The sequence below is a fragment of the Electrona antarctica genome (genome assembly GCF_951216825.1).
Source record: "Electrona antarctica genome assembly, chromosome: 16".
In the NCBI taxonomy this organism is placed as follows: domain Eukaryota; kingdom Metazoa; phylum Chordata; class Actinopteri; order Myctophiformes; family Myctophidae; genus Electrona; species Electrona antarctica.
The window spans coordinates 47,016,766-47,040,588 of NC_136797.1; positions in this window are offsets into that span (position 1 = coordinate 47,016,766).

A 23,823-nucleotide genomic window follows, 5' to 3' on the forward strand; every position below is an offset into this window, starting at 1 on the left:
AATTACTCGGGTCTCTCTTCATGACGAATAAGCCTTTCGCCTTTTACTAAAGACTTCCGTGGAGAGGGACGTTGATGAGTTATGGATATTTTTGGAAGGCCTTGCCCATTGGACAAGGCCAGCTCAGCTGTTGAAGAAAATGACATGGAGCACGGTGGTGCGCTCGGTTGTCTTGAGTGCAAATAGGTGTGAGCGCTTTAACTAATAGTATCGAAGGTTCTCAAAATGCGTCAAAGTCTTAATATCTACAAGCTCACATACTGCCACTGTGTCTTGTGTGTGTGCTTAAAGGGGAAATTTTAAGACTTGGTTGTTGGGTACCGCAAAGAGGCCATTGTTACGCCCACGTGGAGGGGACTAGTCGTTGACTGACCGGCAGGGCACTGGTGTGTGGATTGAGTGCTTTCCTCTATGGCCAGCATGTACAACTCATACTTACCTGGCAGGGGAGACACCATGATCATGAAGGTGGTTCACCCTCGGCGAGGCTCAGCCATTGCACCCCGTGCTTTGCTGACCCGGGCGAATTCCCCAAATGTGGGAATCTCGACTGCACCATTTTTGGTAGTGGGGGACTGCGTTCGCGCTCTCCCCTGATTAAGTGTTGAAAACATGCGGATAGTGCTGGAAAGGAGCCCTACCCTACCTGGAAAAACACCCAATGTGGCGTTTTGCCTGGCTCTCCACGCGGCCCCGGGGAGCCTTGTCACCCAGGAGGGGGAGGGGGTGGCCTGGGCCAGCCTCTAACGTGACTTCCGGGGCACGAGTGTAAAATCTTCAAAGTGTGGACAGCAGAAAGTCGTTTTGCCCGGCCCTCCACTCGGACCCAGGAAGCCTTGGGCCCCCACCGGGGTGCCAGGCCCGAAGCCAGCTAAACCCACGACCCGGCTCTCCATCCGAACCCGGGTACCTTTTGCCCTGCTCTCCACTCGGACCCAGGGAGCCCTGGTCCCCCACCGGGGTGCCAGGCCCGAAGCCAGCTAAACCCACGACCCGGCTCTCCATCCGAACCCGGGTACCCACTCTTAAGCACCCCCCCCCGGAATCTTCACAATCTAACACCAGGTGCTGTAAGCTTTTCATTAACGCATTGGCTACTGCCATCTGCTGTATATGGGCCGTACCGGCCACCGCTGCCTTTGCTTACGGCCATACCACCCTGAACACGCCCGATCTCGTCCGATCTCGGAAGCTAAGCAGGGTCGGGCCCGGTTAGTACTTGGATGGGAGACCGCCTGGGAATACCAGGTGCTGTAAGCATTTTCATGTCGGCATACTGAATGAGCAATGGTCATTCATGAATGGCCATGCTAAACACTAGATCTTTGTGCACCACTAAAACGTTTTGCCCCCCAAAGCGCATAGGCCACGCCTACATCATTAAACCCCACCCTCAATCCGACAGGCCCCGCTTTCAACCCGGTCACCCGCTCTTAACCACCCACCCAAGACGCCTTAAACCCAGCCGCGGGGGCACAGGGCCACCTCGGACTGTGAAAAAACGCATGTGCTGTTTTGCGGAGCTGCCCACGCCAAGTGTGTGCGTGCACGCGCGCCGTTAAGCGCTTGACCGGCGCGGCTAGAGGCTTTGCCGGCCGCTGTGGCAAGCGGGTAGAATTACTCGGGTCTCTCTTCATGACGAATAAGCCTTTCGCCTTTTACTAAAGACTTCCGTGGAGAGGGACGTTGATGAGTTATGGATATTTTTGGAAGGCCTTGCCCATTGGACAAGGCCAGCTCAGCTGTTGAAGAAAATGACATGGAGCACGGTGGTGCGCTCGGTTGTCTTGAGTGCAAATAGGTGTGAGCGCTTTAACTAATAGTATCGAAGGTTCTCAAAATGCGTCAAAGTCTTAATATCTACAAGCTCACATACTGCCACTGTGTCTTGTGTGTGTGCTTAAAGGGGAAATTTTAAGACTTGGTTGTTGGGTACCGCAAAGAGGCCATTGTTACGCCCACGTGGAGGGGACTAGTCGTTGACTGACCGGCAGGGCACTGGTGTGTGGATTGAGTGCTTTCCTCTATGGCCAGCATGTACAACTCATACTTACCTGGCAGGGGAGACACCATGATCATGAAGGTGGTTCACCCTCGGCGAGGCTCAGCCATTGCACCCCGTGCTTTGCTGACCCGGGCGAATTCCCCAAATGTGGGAATCTCGACTGCACCATTTTTGGTAGTGGGGGACTGCGTTCGCGCTCTCCCCTGATTAAGTGTTGAAAACATGCGGATAGTGCTGGAAAGGAGCCCTACCCTACCTGGAAAAACACCCAATGTGGCGTTTTGCCTGGCTCTCCACGCGGCCCCGGGGAGCCTTGTCACCCAGGAGGGGGAGGGGGTGGCCTGGGCCAGCCTCTAACGTGACTTCCGGGGCACGAGTGTAAAATCTTCAAAGTGTGGACAGCAGAAAGTCGTTTTGCCCGGCCCTCCACTCGGACCCAGGAAGCCTTGGGCCCCCACCGGGGTGCCAGGCCCGAAGCCAGCTAAACCCACGACCCGGCTCTCCATCCGAACCCGGGTACCTTTTGCCCTTCTCTCCACTCGGACCCAGGGAGCCCTGGTCCCCCACCGGGGTGCCAGGCCCGAAGCCAGCTAAACCCACGACCCGGCTCTCCATCCGAACCCGGGTACCCACTCTTAAGCACCCCCCCCGGAATCTTCACAATCTAACACCAGGTGCTGTAAGCTTTTCATTAACGCATTGGCTACTGCCATCTGCTGTATATGGGCCGTACCGGCCACCGCTGCCTTTGCTTACGGCCATACCACCCTGAACACGCCCGATCTCGTCCGATCTCGGAAGCTAAGCAGGGTCGGGCCCGGTTAGTACTTGGATGGGAGACCGCCTGGGAATACCAGGTGCTGTAAGCATTTTCATGTCGGCATACTGAATGAGCAATGGTCATTCATGAATGGCCATGCTAAACACTAGATCTTTGTGCACCACTAAAACGTTTTGCCCCCCAAAGCGCATAGGCCACGCCTACATCATTAAACCCCACCCTCAATCCGACAGGCCCCGCTTTCAACCCGGACACCCGCTCTTAACCACCCACCCAAGACGCCTTAAACCCAGCCGCGGGGGCACAGGGCCACCTCGGACTGTGAAAAAACGCATGTGCTGTTTTGCGGAGCTGCCCACGCCAAGTGTGTGCGTGCACGCGCGCCGTTAAGCGCTTGACCGGCGCGGCTAGAGGCTTTGCCGGCCGCTGTGGCAAGCGGGTAGAATTACTCGGGTCTCTCTTCATGACGAATAAGCCTTTCGCCTTTTACTAAAGACTTCCGTGGAGAGGGACGTTGATGAGTTATGGATATTTTTGGAAGGCCTTGCCCATTGGACAAGGCCAGCTCAGCTGTTGAAGAAAATGACATGGAGCACGGTGGTGCGCTCGGTTGTCTTGAGTGCAAATAGGTGTGAGCGCTTTAACTAATAGTATCGAAGGTTCTCAAAATGCGTCAAAGTCTTAATATCTACAAGCTCACATACTGCCACTGTGTCTTGTGTGTGTGCTTAAAGGGGAAATTTTAAGACTTGGTTGTTGGGTACCGCAAAGAGGCCATTGTTACGCCCACGTGGAGGGGACTAGTCGTTGACTGACCGGCAGGGCACTGGTGTGTGGATTGAGTGCTTTCCTCTATGGCCAGCATGTACAACTCATACTTACCTGGCAGGGGAGACACCATGATCATGAAGGTGGTTCACCCTCGGCGAGGCTCAGCCATTGCACCCCGTGCTTTGCTGACCCGGGCGAATTCCCCAAATGTGGGAATCTCGACTGCACCATTTTTGGTAGTGGGGGACTGCGTTCGCGCTCTCCCCTGATTAAGTGTTGAAAACATGCGGATAGTGCTGGAAAGGAGCCCTACCCTACCTGGAAAAACACCCAATGTGGCGTTTTGCCTGGCTCTCCACGCGGCCCCGGGGAGCCTTGTCACCCAGGAGGGGGAGGGGGTGGCCTGGGCCAGCCTCTAACGTGACTTCCGGGGCACGAGTGTAAAATCTTCAAAGTGTGGACAGCAGAAAGTCGTTTTGCCCGGCCCTCCACTCGGACCCAGGAAGCCTTGGGCCCCCACCGGGGTGCCAGGCCCGAAGCCAGCTAAACCCACGACCCGGCTCTCCATCCGAACCCGGGTACCTTTTGCCCTGCTCTCCACTCGGACCCAGGGAGCCCTGGTCCCCCACCGGGGTGCCAGGCCCGAAGCCAGCTAAACCCACGACCCGGCTCTCCATCCGAACCCGGGTACCCACTCTTAAGCACCCCCCCCCCGGAATCTTCACAATCTAACACCAGGTGCTGTAAGCTTTTCATTAACGCATTGGCTACTGCCATCTGCTGTATATGGGCCGTACCGGCCACCGCTGCCTTTGCTTACGGCCATACCACCCTGAACACGCCCGATCTCGTCCGATCTCGGAAGCTAAGCAGGGTCGGGCCCGGTTAGTACTTGGATGGGAGACCGCCTGGGAATACCAGGTGCTGTAAGCATTTTCATGTCGGCATACTGAATGAGCAATGGTCATTCATGAATGGCCATGCTAAACACTAGATCTTTGTGCACCACTAAAACGTTTTGCCCCCCAAAGCGCATAGGCCACGCCTACATCATTAAACCCCACCCTCAATCCGACAGGCCCCGCTTTCAACCCGGTCACCCGCTCTTAACCACCCACCCAAGACGCCTTAAACCCAGCCGCGGGGGCACAGGGCCACCTCGGACTGTGAAAAAACGCATGTGCTGTTTTGCGGAGCTGCCCACGCCAAGTGTGTGCGTGCACGCGCGCCGTTAAGCGCTTGACCGGCGCGGCTAGAGGCTTTGCCGGCCGCTGTGGCAAGCGGGTAGAATTACTCGGGTCTCTCTTCATGACGAATAAGCCTTTCGCCTTTTACTAAAGACTTCCGTGGAGAGGGACGTTGATGAGTTATGGATATTTTTGGAAGGCCTTGCCCATTGGACAAGGCCAGCTCAGCTGTTGAAGAAAATGACATGGAGCACGGTGGTGCGCTCGGTTGTCTTGAGTGCAAATAGGTGTGAGCGCTTTAACTAATAGTATCGAAGGTTCTCAAAATGCGTCAAAGTCTTAATATCTACAAGCTCACATACTGCCACTGTGTCTTGTGTGTGTGCTTAAAGGGGAAATTTTAAGACTTGGTTGTTGGGTACCGCAAAGAGGCCATTGTTACGCCCACGTGGAGGGGACTAGTCGTTGACTGACCGGCAGGGCACTGGTGTGTGGATTGAGTGCTTTCCTCTATGGCCAGCATGTACAACTCATACTTACCTGGCAGGGGAGACACCATGATCATGAAGGTGGTTCACCCTCGGCGAGGCTCAGCCATTGCACCCCGTGCTTTGCTGACCCGGGCGAATTCCCCAAATGTGGGAATCTCGACTGCACCATTTTTGGTAGTGGGGGACTGCGTTCGCGCTCTCCCCTGATTAAGTGTTGAAAACATGCGGATAGTGCTGGAAAGGAGCCCTACCCTACCTGGAAAAACACCCAATGTGGCGTTTTGCCTGGCTCTCCACGCGGCCCCGGGGAGCCTTGTCACCCAGGAGGGGGAGGGGGTGGCCTGGGCCAGCCTCTAACGTGACTTCCGGGGCACGAGTGTAAAATCTTCAAAGTGTGGACAGCAGAAAGTCGTTTTGCCCGGCCCTCCACTCGGACCCAGGAAGCCTTGGGCCCCCACCGGGGTGCCAGGCCCGAAGCCAGCTAAACCCACGACCCGGCTCTCCATCCGAACCCGGGTACCTTTTGCCCTGCTCTCCACTCGGACCCAGGGAGCCCTGGTCCCCCACCGGGGTGCCAGGCCCGAAGCCAGCTAAACCCACGACCCGGCTCTCCATCCGAACCCGGGTACCCACTCTTAAGCACCCCCCCCGGAATCTTCACAATCTAACACCAGGTGCTGTAAGCTTTTCATTAACGCATTGGCTACTGCCATCTGCTGTATATGGGCCGTACCGGCCACCGCTGCCTTTGCTTACGGCCATACCACCCTGAACACGCCCGATCTCGTCCGATCTCGGAAGCTAAGCAGGGTCGGGCCCGGTTAGTACTTGGATGGGAGACCGCCTGGGAATACCAGGTGCTGTAAGCATTTTCATGTCGGCATACTGAATGAGCAATGGTCATTCATGAATGGCCATGCTAAACACTAGATCTTTGTGCACCACTAAAACGTTTTGCCCCCCAAAGCGCATAGGCCACGCCTACATCATTAAACCCCACCCTCAATCCGACAGGCCCCGCTTTCAACCTGGACACCCGCTCTTAACCACCCACCCAAGACGCCTTAAACCCAGCCGCGGGGGCACAGGGCCACCTCGGACTGTGAAAAAACGCATGTGCTGTTTTGCGGAGCTGCCCACGCCAAGTGTGTGCGTGCACGCGCGCCGTTAAGCGCTTGACCGGCGCGGCTAGAGGCTTTGCCGGCCGCTGTGGCAAGCGGGTAGAATTACTCGGGTCTCTCTTCATGACGAATAAGCCTTTCGCCTTTTACTAAAGACTTCCGTGGAGAGGGACGTTGATGAGTTATGGATATTTTTTGAAGGCCTTGCACATTGGACAAGGCCAGCTCAGCTGTTGAAGAAAATGACATGGAGCACGGTGGTGCGCTCGGTTGTCTTGAGTGCAAATAGGTGTGAGCGCTTTAACTAATAGTATCGAAGGTTCTCAAAATGCGTCAAAGTCTTAATATCTACAAGCTCACATACTGCCACTGTGTCTTGTGTGTGTGCTTAAAGGGGAAATTTTAAGACTTGGTTGTTGGGTACCGCAAAGAGGCCATTGTTACGCCCACGTGGAGGGGACTAGTCGTTGACTGACCGGCAGGGCACTGGTGTGTGGATTGAGTGCTTTCCTCTATGGCCAGCATGTACAACTCATACTTACCTGGCAGGGGAGACACCATGATCATGAAGGTGGTTCACCCTCGGCGAGGCTCAGCCATTGCACCCCGTGCTTTGCTGACCCGGGCGAATTCCCCAAATGTGGGAATCTCGACTGCACCATTTTTGGTAGTGGGGGACTGCGTTCGCGCTCTCCCCTGATTAAGTGTTGAAAACATGCGGATAGTGCTGGAAAGGAGCCCTACCCTACCTGGAAAAACACCCAATGTGGCGTTTTGCCTGGCTCTCCACGTGGCCCCGGGGAGCCTTGTCACCCAGGAGGGGGAGGGGGTGGCCTGGGCCAGCCTCTAACGTGACTTCCGGGGCACGAGTGTAAAATCTTCAAAGTGTGGACAGCAGAAAGTCGTTTTGCCCGGCCCTCCACTCGGACCCAGGAAGCCTTGGGCCCCCACCGGGGTGCCAGGCCCGAAGCCAGCTAAACCCACGACCCGGCTCTCCATCCGAACCCGGGTACCTTTTGCCCTGCTCTCCACTCGGACCCAGGGAGCCCTGGTCCCCCACCGGGGTGCCAGGCCCGAAGCCAGCTAAACCCACGACCCGGCTCTCCATCCGAACCCGGGTACCCACTCTTAAGCACCCCCCCCGGAATCTTCACAATCTAACACCAGGTGCTGTAAGCTTTTCATTAACGCATTGGCTACTGCCATCTGCTGTATATGGGCCGTACCGGCCACCGCTGCCTTTGCTTACGGCCATACCACCCTGAACACGCCCGATCTCGTCCGATCTCGGAAGCTAAGCAGGGTCGGGCCCGGTTAGTACTTGGATGGGAGACCGCCTGGGAATACCAGGTGCTGTAAGCATTTTCATGTCGGCATACTGAATGAGCAATGGTCATTCATGAATGGCCATGCTAAACACTAGATCTTTGTGCACCACTAAAACGTTTTGCCCCCCAAAGCGCATAGGCCACGCCTACATCATTAAACCCCACCCTCAATCCGACAGGCCCCGCTTTCAACCCGGACACCCGCTCTTAACCACCCACCCAAGACGCCTTAAACCCAGCCGCGGGGGCACAGGGCCACCTCGGACTGTGAAAAAACGCATGTGCTGTTTTGCGGAGCTGCCCACGCCAAGTGTGTGCGTGCACGCGCGCCGTTAAGCGCTTGACCGGCGCGGCTAGAGGCTTTGCCGGCCGCTGTGGCAAGCGGGTAGAATTACTCGGGTCTCTCTTCATGACGAATAAGCCTTTCGCCTTTTACTAAAGACTTCCGTGGAGAGGGACGTTGATGAGTTATGGATATTTTTGGAAGGCCTTGCCCATTGGACAAGGCCAGCTCAGCTGTTGAAGAAAATGACATGGAGCACGGTGGTGCGCTCGGTTGTCTTGAGTGCAAATAGGTGTGAGCGCTTTAACTAATAGTATCGAAGGTTCTCAAAATGCGTCAAAGTCTTAATATCTACAAGCTCACATACTGCCACTGTGTCTTGTGTGTGTGCTTAAAGGGGAAATTTTAAGACTTGGTTGTTGGGTACCGCAAAGAGGCCATTGTTACGCCCACGTGGAGGGGACTAGTCGTTGACTGACCGGCAGGGCACTGGTGTGTGGATTGAGTGCTTTCCTCTATGGCCAGCATGTACAACTCATACTTACCTGGCAGGGGAGACACCATGATCATGAAGGTGGTTCACCCTCGGCGAGGCTCAGCCATTGCACCCCGTGCTTTGCTGACCCGGGCGAATTCCCCAAATGTGGGAATCTCGACTGCACCATTTTTGGTAGTGGGGGACTGCGTTCGCGCTCTCCCCTGATTAAGTGTTGAAAACATGCGGATAGTGCTGGAAAGGAGCCCTACCCTACCTGGAAAAACACCCAATGTGGCGTTTTGCCTGGCTCTCCACGCGGCCCCGGGGAGCCTTGTCACCCAGGAGGGGGAGGGGGTGGCCTGGGCCAGCCTCTAACGTGACTTCCGGGGCACGAGTGTAAAATCTTCAAAGTGTGGACAGCAGAAAGTCGTTTTGCCCGGCCCTCCACTCGGACCCAGGAAGCCTTGGGCCCCCACCGGGGTGCCAGGCCCGAAGCCAGCTAAACCCACGACCCGGCTCTCCATCCGAACCCGGGTACCTTTTGCCCTGCTCTCCACTCGGACCCAGGGAGCCCTGGTCCCCCACCGGGGTGCCAGGCCCGAAGCCAGCTAAACCCACGACCCGGCTCTCCATCCGAACCCGGGTACCCACTCTTAAGCACCCCCCCCCCGGAATCTTCACAATCTAACACCAGGTGCTGTAAGCTTTTCATTAACGCATTGGCTACTGCCATCTGCTGTATATGGGCCGTACCGGCCACCGCTGCCTTTGCTTACGGCCATACCACCCTGAACACGCCCGATCTCGTCCGATCTCGGAAGCTAAGCAGGGTAGGGCCCGGTTAGTACTTGGATGGGAGACCGCCTGGGAATACCAGGTGCTGTAAGCATTTTCATGTCGGCATACTGAATGAGCAATGGTCATTCATGAATGGCCATGCTAAACACTAGATCTTTGTGCACCACTAAAACGTTTTGCCCCCCAAAGCGCATAGGCCACGCCTACATCATTAAACCCCACCCTCAATCCGACAGGCCCCGCTTTCAACCCGGTCACCCGCTCTTAACCACCCACCCAAGACGCCTTAAACCCAGCCGCGGGGGCACAGGGCCACCTCGGACTGTGAAAAAACGCATGTGCTGTTTTGCGGAGCTGCCCACGCCAAGTGTGTGCGTGCACGCGCGCCGTTAAGCGCTTGACCGGCGCGGCTAGAGGCTTTGCCGGCCGCTGTGTCAAGCGGGTAGAATTACTCGGGTCTCTCTTCATGACGAATAAGCCTTTCGCCTTTTACTAAAGACTTCCGTGGAGAGGGACGTTGATGAGTTATGGATATTTTTGGAAGGCCTTGCCCATTGGACAAGGCCAGCTCAGCTGTTGAAGAAAATGACATGGAGCACGGTGGTGCGCTCGGTTGTCTTGAGTGCAAATAGGTGTGAGCGCTTTAACTAATAGTATCGAAGGTTCTCAAAATGCGTCAAAGTCTTAATATCTACAAGCTCACATACTGCCACTGTGTCTTGTGTGTGTGTTTAAAGGGGAAATTTTAAGACTTGGTTGTTGGGTACCGCAAAGAGGCCATTGTTACGCCCACGTGGAGGGGACTAGTCGTTGACTGACCGGCAGGGCACTGGTGTGTGGATTGAGTGCTTTCCTCTATGGCCAGCATGTACAACTCATACTTACCTGGCAGGGGAGACACCATGATCATGAAGGTGGTTCACCCTCGGCGAGGCTCAGCCATTGCACCCCGTGCTTTGCTGACCCGGGCGAATTCCCCAAATGTGGGAATCTCGACTGCACCATTTTTGGTAGTGGGGGACTGCGTTCGCGCTCTCCCCTGATTAAGTGTTGAAAACATGCGGATAGTGCTGGAAAGGAGCCCTACCCTACCTGGAAAAACACCCAATGTGGTGTTTTGCCTGGCTCTCCACGCGGCCCCGGGGAGCCTTGTCACCCAGGAGGGGGAGGGGGTGGCCTGGGCCAGCCTCTAACGTGACTTCCGGGGCACGAGTGTAAAATCTTCAAAGTGTGGACAGCAGAAAGTCGTTTTGCCCGGCCCTCCACTCGGACCCAGGAAGCCTTGGGCCCCCACCGGGGTGCCAGGCCCGAAGCCAGCTAAACCCACGACCCGGCTCTCCATCCGAACCCGGGTACCTTTTGCCCTGCTCTCCACTCGGACCCAGGGAGCCCTGGTCCCCCACCGGGGTGCCAGGCCCGAAGCCAGCTAAACCCACGACCCGGCTCTCCATCCGAACCCGGGTACCCACTCTTAAGCACCCCCCCCCCCGGAATCTTCACAATCTAACACCAGGTGCTGTAAGCTTTTCATTAACGCATTGGCTACTGCCATCTGCTGTATATGGGCCGTACCGGCCACCGCTGCCTTTGCTTACGGCCATACCACCCTGAACACGCCCGATCTCGTCCGATCTCGGAAGCTAAGCAGGGTCGGGCCCGGTTAGTACTTGGATGGGAGACCGCCTGGGAATACCAGGTGCTGTAAGCATTTTCATGTCGGCATACTGAATGAGCAATGGTCATTCATGAATGGCCATGCTAAACACTAGATCTTTGTGCACCACTAAAACGTTTTGCCCCCCAAAGCGCATAGGCCACGCCTACATCATTAAACCCCACCCTCAATCCGACAGGCCCCGCTTTCAACCCGGTCACCCGCTCTTAACCACCCACCCAAGACGCCTTAAACCCAGCCGCGGGGGCACAGGGCCACCTCGGACTGTGAAAAAACGCATGTGCTGTTTTGCGGAGCTGCCCACGCCAAGTGTGTGCGTGCACGCGCGCCGTTAAGCGCTTGACCGGCGCGGCTAGAGGCTTTGCCGGCCGCTGTGGCAAGCGGGTAGAATTACTCGGGTCTCTCTTCATGACGAATAAGCCTTTCGCCTTTTACTAAAGACTTCCGTGGAGAGGGACGTTGATGAGTTATGGATATTTTTGGAAGGCCTTGCCCATTGGACAAGGCCAGCTCAGCTGTTGAAGAAAATGACATGGAGCACGGTGGTGCGCTCGGTTGTCTTGAGTGCAAATAGGTGTGAGCGCTTTAACTAATAGTATCGAAGGTTCTCAAAATGCGTCAAAGTCTTAATATCTACAAGCTCACATACTGCCACTGTGTCTTGTGTGTGTGTTTAAAGGGGAAATTTTAAGACTTGGTTGTTGGGTACCGCAAAGAGGCCATTGTTACGCCCACGTGGAGGGGACTAGTCGTTGACTGACCGGCAGGGCACTGGTGTGTGGATTGAGTGCTTTCCTCTATGGCCAGCATGTACAACTCATACTTACCTGGCAGGGGAGACACCATGATCATGAAGGTGGTTCACCCTCGGCGAGGCTCAGCCATTGCACCCCGTGCTTTGCTGACCCGGGCGAATTCCCCAAATGTGGGAATCTCGACTGCACCATTTTTGGTAGTGGGGGACTGCGTTCGCGCTCTCCCCTGATTAAGTGTTGAAAACATGCGGATAGTGCTGGAAAGGAGCCCTACCCTACCTGGAAAAACACCCAATGTGGCGTTTTGCCTGGCTCTCCACGCGGCCCCGGGGAGCCTTGTCACCCAGGAGGGGGAGGGGGTGGCCTGGGCCAGCCTCTAACGTGACTTCCGGGGCACGAGTGTAAAATCTTCAAAGTGTGGACAGCAGAAAGTCGTTTTGCCCGGCCCTCCACTCGGACCCAGGAAGCCTTGGGCCCCCACCGGGGTGCCAGGCCCGAAGCCAGCTAAACCCACGACCCGGCTCTCCATCCGAACCCGGGTACCTTTTGCCCTGCTCTCCACTCGGACCCAGGGAGCCCTGGTCCCCCACCGGGGTGCCAGGCCCGAAGCCAGCTAAACCCACGACCCGGCTCTCCATCCGAACCCGGGTACCCACTCTTAAGCACCCCCCCCCCCGGAATCTTCACAATCTAACACCAGGTGCTGTAAGCTTTTCATTAACGCATTGGCTACTGCCATCTGCTGTATATGGGCCGTACCGGCCACCGCTGCCTTTGCTTACGGCCATACCACCCTGAACACGCCCGATCTCGTCCGATCTCGGAAGCTAAGCAGGGTCGGGCCCGGTTAGTACTTGGATGGGAGACCGCCTGGGAATACCAGGTGCTGTAAGCATTTTCATGTCGGCATACTGAATGAGCAATGGTCATTCATGAATGGCCATGCTAAACACTAGATCTTTGTGCACCACTAAAACGTTTTGCCCCCCAAAGCGCATAGGCCACGCCTACATCATTAAACCCCACCCTCAATCCGACAGGCCCCGCTTTCAACCCGGTCACCCGCTCTTAACCACCCACCCAAGACGCCTTAAACCCAGCCGCGGGGGCACAGGGCCACCTCGGACTGTGAAAAAACGCATGTGCTGTTTTGCGGAGCTGCCCACGCCAAGTGTGTGCGTGCACGCGCGCCGTTAAGCGCTTGACCGGCGCGGCTAGAGGCTTTGCCGGCCGCTGTGGCAAGCGGGTAGAATTACTCGGGTCTCTCTTCATGACGAATAAGCCTTTCGCCTTTTACTAAAGACTTCCGTGGAGAGGGACGTTGATGAGTTATGGATATTTTTGGAAGGCCTTGCCCATTGGACAAGGCCAGCTCAGCTGTTGAAGAAAATGACATGGAGCACGGTGGTGCGCTCGGTTGTCTTGAGTGCAAATAGGTGTGAGCGCTTTAACTAATAGTATCGAAGGTTCTCAAAATGCGTCAAAGTCTTAATATCTACAAGCTCACATACTGCCACTGTGTCTTGTGTGTGTGCTTAAAGGGGAAATTTTGAGACTTGGTTGTTGGGTACCGCAAAGAGGCCATTGTTACGCCCACGTGGAGGGGACTAGTCGTTGACTGACCGGCAGGGCACTGGTGTGTGGATTGAGTGCTTTCCTCTATGGCCAGCATGTACAACTCATACTTACCTGGCAGGGGAGACACCATGATCATGAAGGTGGTTCACCCTCGGCGAGGCTCAGCCATTGCACCCCGTGCTTTGCTGACCCGGGCGAATTCCCCAAATGTGGGAATCTCGACTGCACCATTTTTGGTAGTGGGGGACTGCGTTCGCGCTCTCCCCTGATTAAGTGTTGAAAACATGCGGATAGTGCTGGAAAGGAGCCCTACCCTACCTGGAAAAACACCCAATGTGGCGTTTTGCCTGGCTCTCCACGCGGCCCCGGGGAGCCTTGTCACCCAGGAGGGGGAGGGGGTGGCCTGGGCCAGCCTCTAACGTGACTTCCGGGGCACGAGTGTAAAATCTTCAAAGTGTGGACAGCAGAAAGTCGTTTTGCCCGGCCCTCCACTCGGACCCAGGAAGCCTTGGGCCCCCACCGGGGTGCCAGGCCCGAAGCCAGCTAAACCCACGACCCGGCTCTCCATCCGAACCCGGGTACCTTTTGCCCTGCTCTCCACTCGGACCCAGGGAGCCCTGGTCCCCCACCGGGGTGCCAGGCCCGAAGCCAGCTAAACCCACGACCCGGCTCTCCATCCGAACCCGGGTACCCACTCTTAAGCACCCCCCCCGGAATCTTCACAATCTAACACCAGGTGCTGTAAGCTTTTCATTAACGCATTGGCTACTGCCATCTGCTGTATATGGGCCGTACCGGCCACCGCTGCCTTTGCTTACGGCCATACCACCCTGAACACGCCCGATCTCGTCCGATCTCGGAAGCTAAGCAGGGTCGGGCCTGGTTAGTACTTGGATGGGAGACCGCCTCGGAATACCAGGTGCTGTAAGCATTTTCATGTCGGCATACTGAATGAGCAATGGTCATTCATGAATGGCCATGCTAAACACTAGATCTTTGTGCACCACTAAAACGTTTTGCCCCCCAAAGCGCATAGGCCACGCCTACATCATTAAACCCCACCCTCAATCCGACAGGCCCCGCTTTCAACCCGGACACCCGCTCTTAACCACCCACCCAAGACGCCTTAAACCCAGCCGCGGGGGCACAGGGCCACCTCGGACTGTGAAAAAACGCATGTGCTGTTTTGCGGAGCTGCCCACGCCAAGTGTGTGCGTGCACGCGCGCCGTTAAGCGCTTGACCGGCGCGGCTAGAGGCTTTGCCGGCCGCTGTGGCAAGCGGGTAGAATTACTCGGGTCTCTCTTCATGACGAATAAGCCTTTCGCCTTTTACTAAAGACTTCCGTGGAGAGGGACGTTGATGAGTTATGGATATTTTTGGAAGGCCTTGCCCATTGGACAAGGCCAGCTCAGCTGTTGAAGAAAATGACATGGAGCACGGTGGTGCGCTCGGTTGTCTTGAGTGCAAATAGGTGTGAGCGCTTTAACTAATAGTATCGAAGGTTCTCAAAATGCGTCAAAGTCTTAATATCTACAAGCTCACATACTGCCACTGTGTCTTGTGTGTGTGCTTAAAGGGGAAATTTTAAGACTTGGTTGTTGGGTACCGCAAAGAGGCCATTGTTACGCCCACGTGGAGGGGACTAGTCGTTGACTGACCGGCAGGGCACTGGTGTGTGGATTGAGTGCTTTCCTCTATGGCCAGCATGTACAACTCATACTTACCTGGCAGGGGAGATACCATGATCATGAAGGTGGTTCACCCTCGGCGAGGCTCAGCCATTGCACCCCGTGCTTTGCTGACCCGGGCGAATTCCCCAAATGTGGGAATCTCGACTGCACCATTTTTGGTAGTGGGGGACTGCGTTCGCGCTCTCCCCTGATTAAGTGTTGAAAACATGTGGATAGTGCTGGAAAGGAGCCCTACCCTACCTGGAAAAACACCCAATGTGGCGTTTTGCCTGGCTCTCCACGCGGCCCCGGGGAGCCTTGTCACCCAGGAGGGGGAGGGGGTGGCCTGGGCCAGCCTCTAACGTGACTTCCGGGGCACGAGTGTAAAATCTTCAAAGTGTGGACAGCAGAAAGTCGTTTTGCCCGGTCCTCCACTCGGACCCAGGAAGCCTTGGGCCCCCACCGGGGTGCCAGGCCCGAAGCCAGCTAAACCCACGACCCGGCTCTCCATCCGAACCCGGGTACCTTTTGCCCTGCTCTCCACTCGGACCCAGGGAGCCCTGGTCCCCCACCGGGGTGCCAGGCCCGAAGCCAGCTAAACCCACGACCCGGCTCTCCATCCGAACCCGGGTACCCACTCTTAAGCACCCCCCCCCCCGGAATCTTCACAATCTAACACCAGGTGCTGTAAGCTTTTCATTAACGCATTGGCTACTGCCATCTGCTGTATATGGGCCGTACCGGCCACCGCTGCCTTTGCTTACGGCCATACCACCCTGAACACGCCCGATCTCGTCCGATCTCGGAAGCTAAGCAGGGTCGGGCCCGGTTAGTACTTGGATGGGAGACCGCCTGGGAATACCAGGTGCTGTAAGCATTTTCATGTCGGCATACTGAATGAGCAATGGTCATTCATGAATGGCCATGCTAAACACTAGATCTTTGTGCACCACTAAAACGTTTTGCCCCCCAAAGCGCATAGGCCACGCCTACATCATTAAACCCCACCCTCAATCCGACAGGCCCCGCTTTCAACCCGGTCACCCGCTCTTAACCACCCACCCAAGACGCCTTAAACCCAGCCGCGGGGGCACAGGGCCACCTCGGACTGTGAAAAAACGCATGTGCTGTTTTGCGGAGCTGCCCACGCCAAGTGTGTGCGTGCACGCGCGCCGTTAAGCGCTTGACCGGCGCGGCTAGAGGCTTTGCCGGCCGCTGTGGCAAGCGGGTAGAATTACTCGGGTCTCTCTTCATGACGAATAAGCCTTTCGCCTTTTACTAAAGACTTCCGTGGAGAGGGACGTTGATGAGTTATGGATATTTTTGGAAGGCCTTGCCCATTGGACAAGGCCAGCTCAGCTGTTGAAGAAAATGACATGGAGCACGGTGGTGCGCTCGGTTGTCTTGAGTGCAAATAGGTGTGAGCGCTTTAACTAATAGTATCGAAGGTTCTCAAAATGCGTCAAAGTCTTAATATCTACAAGCTCACATACTGCCACTGTGTCTTGTGTGTGTGCTTAAAGGGGAAATTTTAAGACTTGGTTGTTGGGTACCGCAAAGAGGCCATTGTTACGCCCACGTGGAGGGGACTAGTCGTTGACTGACCGGCAGGGCACTGGTGTGTGGATTGAGTGCTTTCCTCTATGGCCAGCATGTACAACTCATACTTACCTGGCAGGGGAGACACCATGATCATGAAGGTGGTTCACCCTCGGCGAGGCTCAGCCATTGCACCCCGTGCTTTGCTGACCCGGGCGAATTCCCCAAATGTGGGAATCTCGACTGCACCATTTTTGGTAGTGGGGGACTGCGTTCGCGCTCTCCCCTGATTAAGTGTTGAAAACATGCGGATAGTGCTGGAAAGGAGCCCTACCCTACCTGGAAAAACACCCAATGTGGCGTTTTGCCTGGCTCTCCACGCGGCCCCGGGGAGCCTTGTCACCCAGGAGGGGGAGGGGGTGGCCTGGGCCAGCCTCTAACGTGACTTCCGGGGCACGAGTGTAAAATCTTCAAAGTGTGGACAGCAGAAAGTCGTTTTGCCCGGCCCTCCACTCGGACCCAGGAAGCCTTGGGCCCCCACCGGGGTGCCAGGCCCGAAGCCAGCTAAACCCACGACCCGGCTCTCCATCCGAACCCGGGTACCTTTTGCCCTGCTCTCCACTCGGACCCAGGGAGCCCTGGTCCCCCACCGGGGTGCCAGGCCCGAAGCCAGCTAAACCCACGACCCGGCTCTCCATCCGAACCCGGGTACCCACTCTTAAGCACCCCCCCCGGAATCTTCACAATCTAACACCAGGTGCTGTAAGCTTTTCATTAACGCATTGGCTACTGCCATCTGCTGTATATGGGCCGTACCGGCCACCGCTGCCTTTGCTTACGGCCATACCTCCCTGAACACGCCCGATCTCGTCCGATCTCGGAAGCTAAGCAGGGTCGGGCCCGGTTAGTACTTGGATGGGAGACCGCCTGGGAATACCAGGTGCTGTAAGCATTTTCATGTCGGCATACTGAATGAGCAATGGTCATTCATGAATGGCCATGCTAAACACTAGATCTTTGTGCACCACTAAAACGTTTTGCCCCCCAAAGCGCATAGGCCACGCCTACATCATTAAACCCCACCCTCAATCCGACAGGCCCCGCTTTCAACCCGGACACCCGCTCTTAACCACCCACCCAAGACGCCTTAAACCCAGCCGCGGGGGCACAGGGCCACCTCGGACTGTGAAAAAACGCATGTGCTGTTTTGCGGAGCTGCCCACGCCAAGTGTGTGCGTGCACGCGCGCCGTTAAGCGCTTGACCGGCGCGGCTAGAGGCTTTGCCGGCCGCTGTGGCAAGCGGGTAGAATTACTCGGGTCTCTCTTCATGACGAATAAGCCTTTCGCCTTTTACTAAAGACTTCCGTGGAGAGGGACGTTGATGAGTTATGGATATTTTTGGAAGGCCTTGCCCATTGGACAAGGCCAGCTCAGCTGTTGAAGAAAATGACATGGAGCACGGTGGTGCGCTCGGTTGTCTTGAGTGCAAATAGGTGTGAGCGCTTTAACTAATAGTATCGAAGGTTCTCAAAATGCGTCAAAGTCTTAATATCTACAAGCTCACATACTGCCACTGTGTCTTGTGTGTGTGCTTAAAGGGGAAATTTTAAGACTTGGTTGTTGGGTACCGCAAAGAGGCCATTGTTACGCCCACGTGGAGGGGACTAGTCGTTGACTGACCGGCAGGGCACTGGTGTGTGGATTGAGTGCTTTCCTCTATGGCCAGCATGTACAACTCATACTTACCTGGCAGGGGAGACACCATGATCATGAAGGTGGTTCACCCTCGGCGAGGCTCAGCCATTGCACCCCGTGCTTTGCTGACCCGGGCGAATTCCCCAAATGTGGGAATCTCGACTGCACCATTTTTGGTAGTGGGGGACTGCGTTCGCGCTCTCCCCTGATTAAGTGTTGAAAACATGCGGATAGTGCTGGAAAGGAGCCCTACCCTACCTGGAAAAACACCCAATGTGGCGTTTTGCCTGGCTCTCCACGCGGCCCCGGGGAGCCTTGTCACCCAGGAGGGGGAGGGTGTGGCCTGGGCCAGCCTCTAACGTGACTTCCGGGGCACGAGTGTAAAATCTTCAAAGTGTGGACAGCAGAAAGTCGTTTTGCCCGGCCCTCCACTCGGACCCAGGAAGCCTTGGGCCCCCACCGGGGTGCCAGGCCCGAAGCCAGCTAAACCCACGACCCGGCTCTCCATCCGAACCCGGGTACCTTTTGCCCTGCTCTCCACTCGGACCCAGGGAGCCCTGGTCCCCCACCGGGGTGCCAGGCCCGAAGCCAGCTAAACCCACGACCCGGCTCTCCATCCGAACCCGGGTACCCACTCTTAAGCACCCCCCCCCCGGAATCTTCACAATCTAACACCAGGTGCTGTAAGCTTTTCATTAACGCATTGGCTACTGCCATCTGCTGTATATGGGCCGTACCGGCCACCGCTGCCTTTGCTTACGGCCATACCACCCTGAACACGCCCGATCTCGTCCGATCTCGGAAGCTAAGCAGGGTCGGGCCCGGTTAGTACTTGGATGGGAGACCGCCTGGGAATACCAGGTGCTGTAAGCATTTTCATGTCGGCATACTGAATGAGCAATGGTCATTCATGAATGGCCATGCTAAACACTAGATCTTTGTGCACCACTAAAACGTTTTGCCCCCCAAAGCGCATAGGCCACGCCTACATCATTAAACCCCACCCTCAATCCGACAGGCCCCGCTTTCAACCCGGTCACCCGCTCTTAACCACCCACCCAAGACGCCTTAAACCCAGCCGCGGGGGCACAGGGCCACCTCGGACTGTGAAAAAACGCATGTGCTGTTTTGCGGAGCTGCCCACGCCAAGTGTGTGCGTGCACGCGCGCCGTTAAGCGCTTGACCGGCGCGGCTAGAGGCTTTGCCGGCCGCTGTGGCAAGCGGGTAGAATTACTCGGGTCTCTCTTCATGACGAATAAGCCTTTCGCCTTTTACTAAAGACTTCCGTGGAGAGGGACGTTGATGAGTTATGGATATTTTTGGAAGGCCTTGCCCATTGGACAAGGCCAGCTCAGCTGTTGAAGAAAATTACATGGAGCACGGTGGTGCGCTCGGTTGTCTTGAGTGCAAATAGGTGTGAGCGCTTTAACTAATAGTATCGAAGGTTCTCAAAATGCGTCAAAGTCTTAATATCTACAAGCTCACATACTGCCACTGTGTCTTGTGTGTGTGCTTAAAGGGGAAATTTTAAGACTTGGTTGTTGGGTACCGCAAAGAGGCCATTGTTACGCCCACGTGGAGGGGACTAGTCGTTGACTGACCGGCAGGGCACTGGTGTGTGGATTGAGTGCTTTCCTCTATGGCCAGCATGTACAACTCATACTTACCTGGCAGGGGAGACACCATGATCATGAAGGTGGTTCACCCTCGGCGAGGCTCAGCCATTGCACCCCGTGCTTTGCTGACCCGGGCGAATTCCCCAAATGTGGGAATCTCGACTGCACCATTTTTGGTAGTGGGGGACTGCGTTCGCGCTCTCCCCTGATTAAGTGTTGAAAACATGCGGATAGTGCTGGAAAGGAGCCCTACCCTACCTGGAAAAACACCCAATGTGGCGTTTTGCCTTGGCTCTCCACGCGGCCCCGGGGAGCCTTGTCACCCAGGAGGGGGAGGGGGTGGCCTGGGCCAGCCTCTAACGTGACTTCCGGGGCACGAGTGTAAAATCTTCAAAGTGTGGACAGCAGAAAGTCGTTTTGCCCGGCCCTCCACTCGGACCCAGGAAGCCTTGGGCCCCCACCGGGGTGCCAGGCCCGAAGCCAGCTAAACCCACGACCCGGCTCTCCATCCGAACCCGGGTACCTTTTGCCCTGCTCTCCACTCGGACCCAGGGAGCCCTGGTCCCCCACCGGGGTGCCAGGCCCGAAGCCAGCTAAACACACGACCCGGCTCTCCATCCGAACCCGGGTACCCACTCTTAAGCACCCCCCCCCGGAATCTTCACAATCTAACACCAGGTGCTGTAAGCTTTTCATTAACGCATTGGCTACTGCCATCTGCTGTATATGGGCCGTACCGGCCACCGCTGCCTTTGCTTACGGCCATACCACCCTGAACACGCCCGATCTCGTCCGATCTCGGAAGCTAAGCAGGGTCGGGCCCGGTTAGTACTTGGATGGGATACCTCCTGGGAATACCAGGTGCTGTAAGCATTTTCATGTCGGCATACTGAATGAGCAATGGTCATTCATGAATGGCCATGCTAAACACTAGATCTTTGTGCACCACTAAAACGTTTTGCCCCCCAAAGCGCATAGGCCACGCCTACATCATTAAACCCCACCCTCAATCCGACAGGCCCCGCTTTCAACCCGGTCACCCGCTCTTAACCACCCACCCAAGACGCCTTAAACCCAGCCGCGGGGGCACAGGGCCACCTCGGACTGTGAAAAAACGCATGTGCTGTTTTGCGGAGCTGCCCACGCCAAGTGTGTGCGTGCACGCGCGCCGTTAAGCGCTTGACCGGCGCGGCTAGAGGCTTTGCCGGCCGCTGTGGCAAGCGGGTAGAATTACTCGGGTCTCTCTTCATGACGAATAAGCCTTTCGCCTTTTACTAAAGACTTCCGTGGAGAGGGACGTTGATGAGTTATGGATATTTTTGGAAGGCCTTGCCCATTGGACAAGGCCAGCTCAGCTGTTGAAGAAAATGACATGGAGCACGGTGGTGCGCTCGGTTGTCTTGAGTGCAAATAGGTGTGAGCGCTTTAACTAATAGTATCGAAGGTTCTCAAAATGCGTCAAAGTCTTAATATCTACAAGCTCACATACTGCCACTGTGTCTTGTGTGTGTGCTTAAAGGGGAAATTTTAAGACTTGGTTGTTGGGTACCGCAAAGAGGCCATTGTTACGCCCACGTGGAGGGGACTAGTCGTTGACTGACCGGCAGGGCACTGGTGTGTGGATTGAGTGCTTTCCTCTATGGCCAGCATGTACAACTCATACTTACCTGGCAGGGGAGACACCATGATCATGAAGGTGGTTCACCCTCGGCGAGGCTCAGCCATTGCACCCCGTGCTTTGCTGACCCGGGCGAATTCCCCAAATGTGGGAATCTCGACTGCACCATTTTTGGTAGTGGGGGACTGCGTTCGCGCTCTCCCCTGATTAAGTGTTGAAAACATGCGGATAGTGCTGGAAAGGAGCCCTACCCTACCTGGAAAAACACCCAATGTGGCGTTTTGCCTGGCTCTCCACGCGGCCCCGGGGAGCCTTGTCACCCAGGAGGGGGAGGGGGTGGCCTGGGCCAGCCTCTAACGTGACTTCCGGGGCACGAGTGTAAAATCTTCAAAGTGTGGACAGCAGAAAGTCGTTTTGCCCGGCCCTCCACTCGGACCCAGGAAGCCTTGGGCCCCCACCGGGGTGCCAGGCCCGAAGCCAGCTAAACCCACGACCCGGCTCTCCATCCGAACCCGGGTACCTTTTGCCCTGCTCTCCACTCGGACCCAGGGAGCCCTGGTCCCCCACCGGGGTGCCAGGCCCGAAGCCAGCTAAACCCACGACCCGGCTCTCCATCCGAACCCGGGTACCCACTCTTAAGCACCCCCCCCCGGAATCTTCACAATCTAACACCAGGTGCTGTAAGCTTTTCATTAACGCATTGGCTACTGCCATCTGCTGTATATGGGCCGTACCGGCCACCGCTGCCTTTGCTTACGGCCATACCACCCTGAACACGCCCGATCTCGTCCGATCTCGGAAGCTAAGCAGGGTCGGGCCCGGTTAGTACTTGGATGGGAGACCGCCTGGGAATACCAGGTGCTGTAAGCATTTTCATGTCGGCATACTGAATGAGCAATGGTCATTCATGAATGGCCATGCTAAACACTAGATCTTTGTGCACCACTAAAACGTTTTGCCCCCCAAAGCGCATAGGCCACGCCTACATCATTAAACCCCACCCTCAATCCGACAGGCCCCGCTTTCAACCCGGTCACCCGCTCTTAACCACCCACCCAAGACGCCTTAAACCCAGCCGCGGGGGCACAGGGCCACCTCGGACTGTGAAAAAACGCATGTGCTGTTTTGCGGAGCTGCCCACGCCAAGTGTGTGCGTGCACGCGCGCCGTTAAGCGCTTGACCGGCGCGGCTAGAGGCTTTGCCGGCCGCTGTGGCAAGCGGGTAGAATTACTCGGGTCTCTCTTCATGACGAATAAGCCTTTCGCCTTTTACTAAAGACTTCCGTGGAGAGGGACGTTGATGAGTTATGGATATTTTTGGAAGGCCTTGCCCATTGGACAAGGCCAGCTCAGCTGTTGAAGAAAATGACATGGAGCACGGTGGTGCGCTCGGTTGTCTTGAGTGCAAATAGGTGTGAGCGCTTTAACTAATAGTATCGAAGGTTCTCAAAATGCGTCAAAGTCTTAATATCTACAAGCTCACATACTGCCACTGTGTCTTGTGTGTGTGTTTAAAGGGGAAATTTTAAGACTTGGTTGTTGGGTACCGCAAAGAGGCCATTGTTACGCCCACGTGGAGGGGACTAGTCGTTGACTGACCGGCAGGGCACTGGTGTGTGGATTGAGTGCTTTCCTCTATGGCCAGCATGTACAACTCATACTTACCTGGCAGGGGAGACACCATGATCATGAAGGTGGTTCACCCTCGGCGAGGCTCAGCCATTGCACCCCGTGCTTTGCTGACCCGGGCGAATTCCCCAAATGTGGGAATCTCGACTGCACCATTTTTGGTAGTGGGGGACTGCGTTCGCGCTCTCCCCTGATTAAGTGTTGAAAACATGCGGATAGTGCTGGAAAGGAGCCCTACCCTACCTGGAAAAACACCCAATGTGGTGTTTTGCCTGGCTCTCCACGCGGCCCCGGGGAGCCTTGTCACCCAGGAGGGGGAGGGGGTGGCCTGGGCCAGCCTCTAACGTGACTTCCGGGGCACGAGTGTAAAATCTTCAAAGTGTGGACAGCAGAAAGTCGTTTTGCCCGGCCCTCCACTCGGACCCAGGAAGCCTTGGGCCCCCACCGGGGTGCCAGGCCCGAAGCCAGCTAAACCCACGACCCGGCTCTCCATCCGAACCCGGGTACCTTTTGCCCTGCTCTCCACTCGGACCCAGGGAGCCCTGGTCCCCCACCGGGGTGCCAGGCCCGAAGCCAGCTAAACCCACGACCCGGCTCTCCATCCGAACCCGGGTACCCACTCTTAAGCACCCCCCCCCCGGAATCTTCACAATCTAACACCAGGTGCTGTAAGCTTTTCATTAACGCATTGGCTACTGCCATCTGCTGTATATGGGCCGTACCGGCCACCGCTGCCTTTGCTTACGGCCATACCACCCTGAACACGCCCGATCTCGTCCGATCTCGGAAGCTAAGCAGGGTCGGG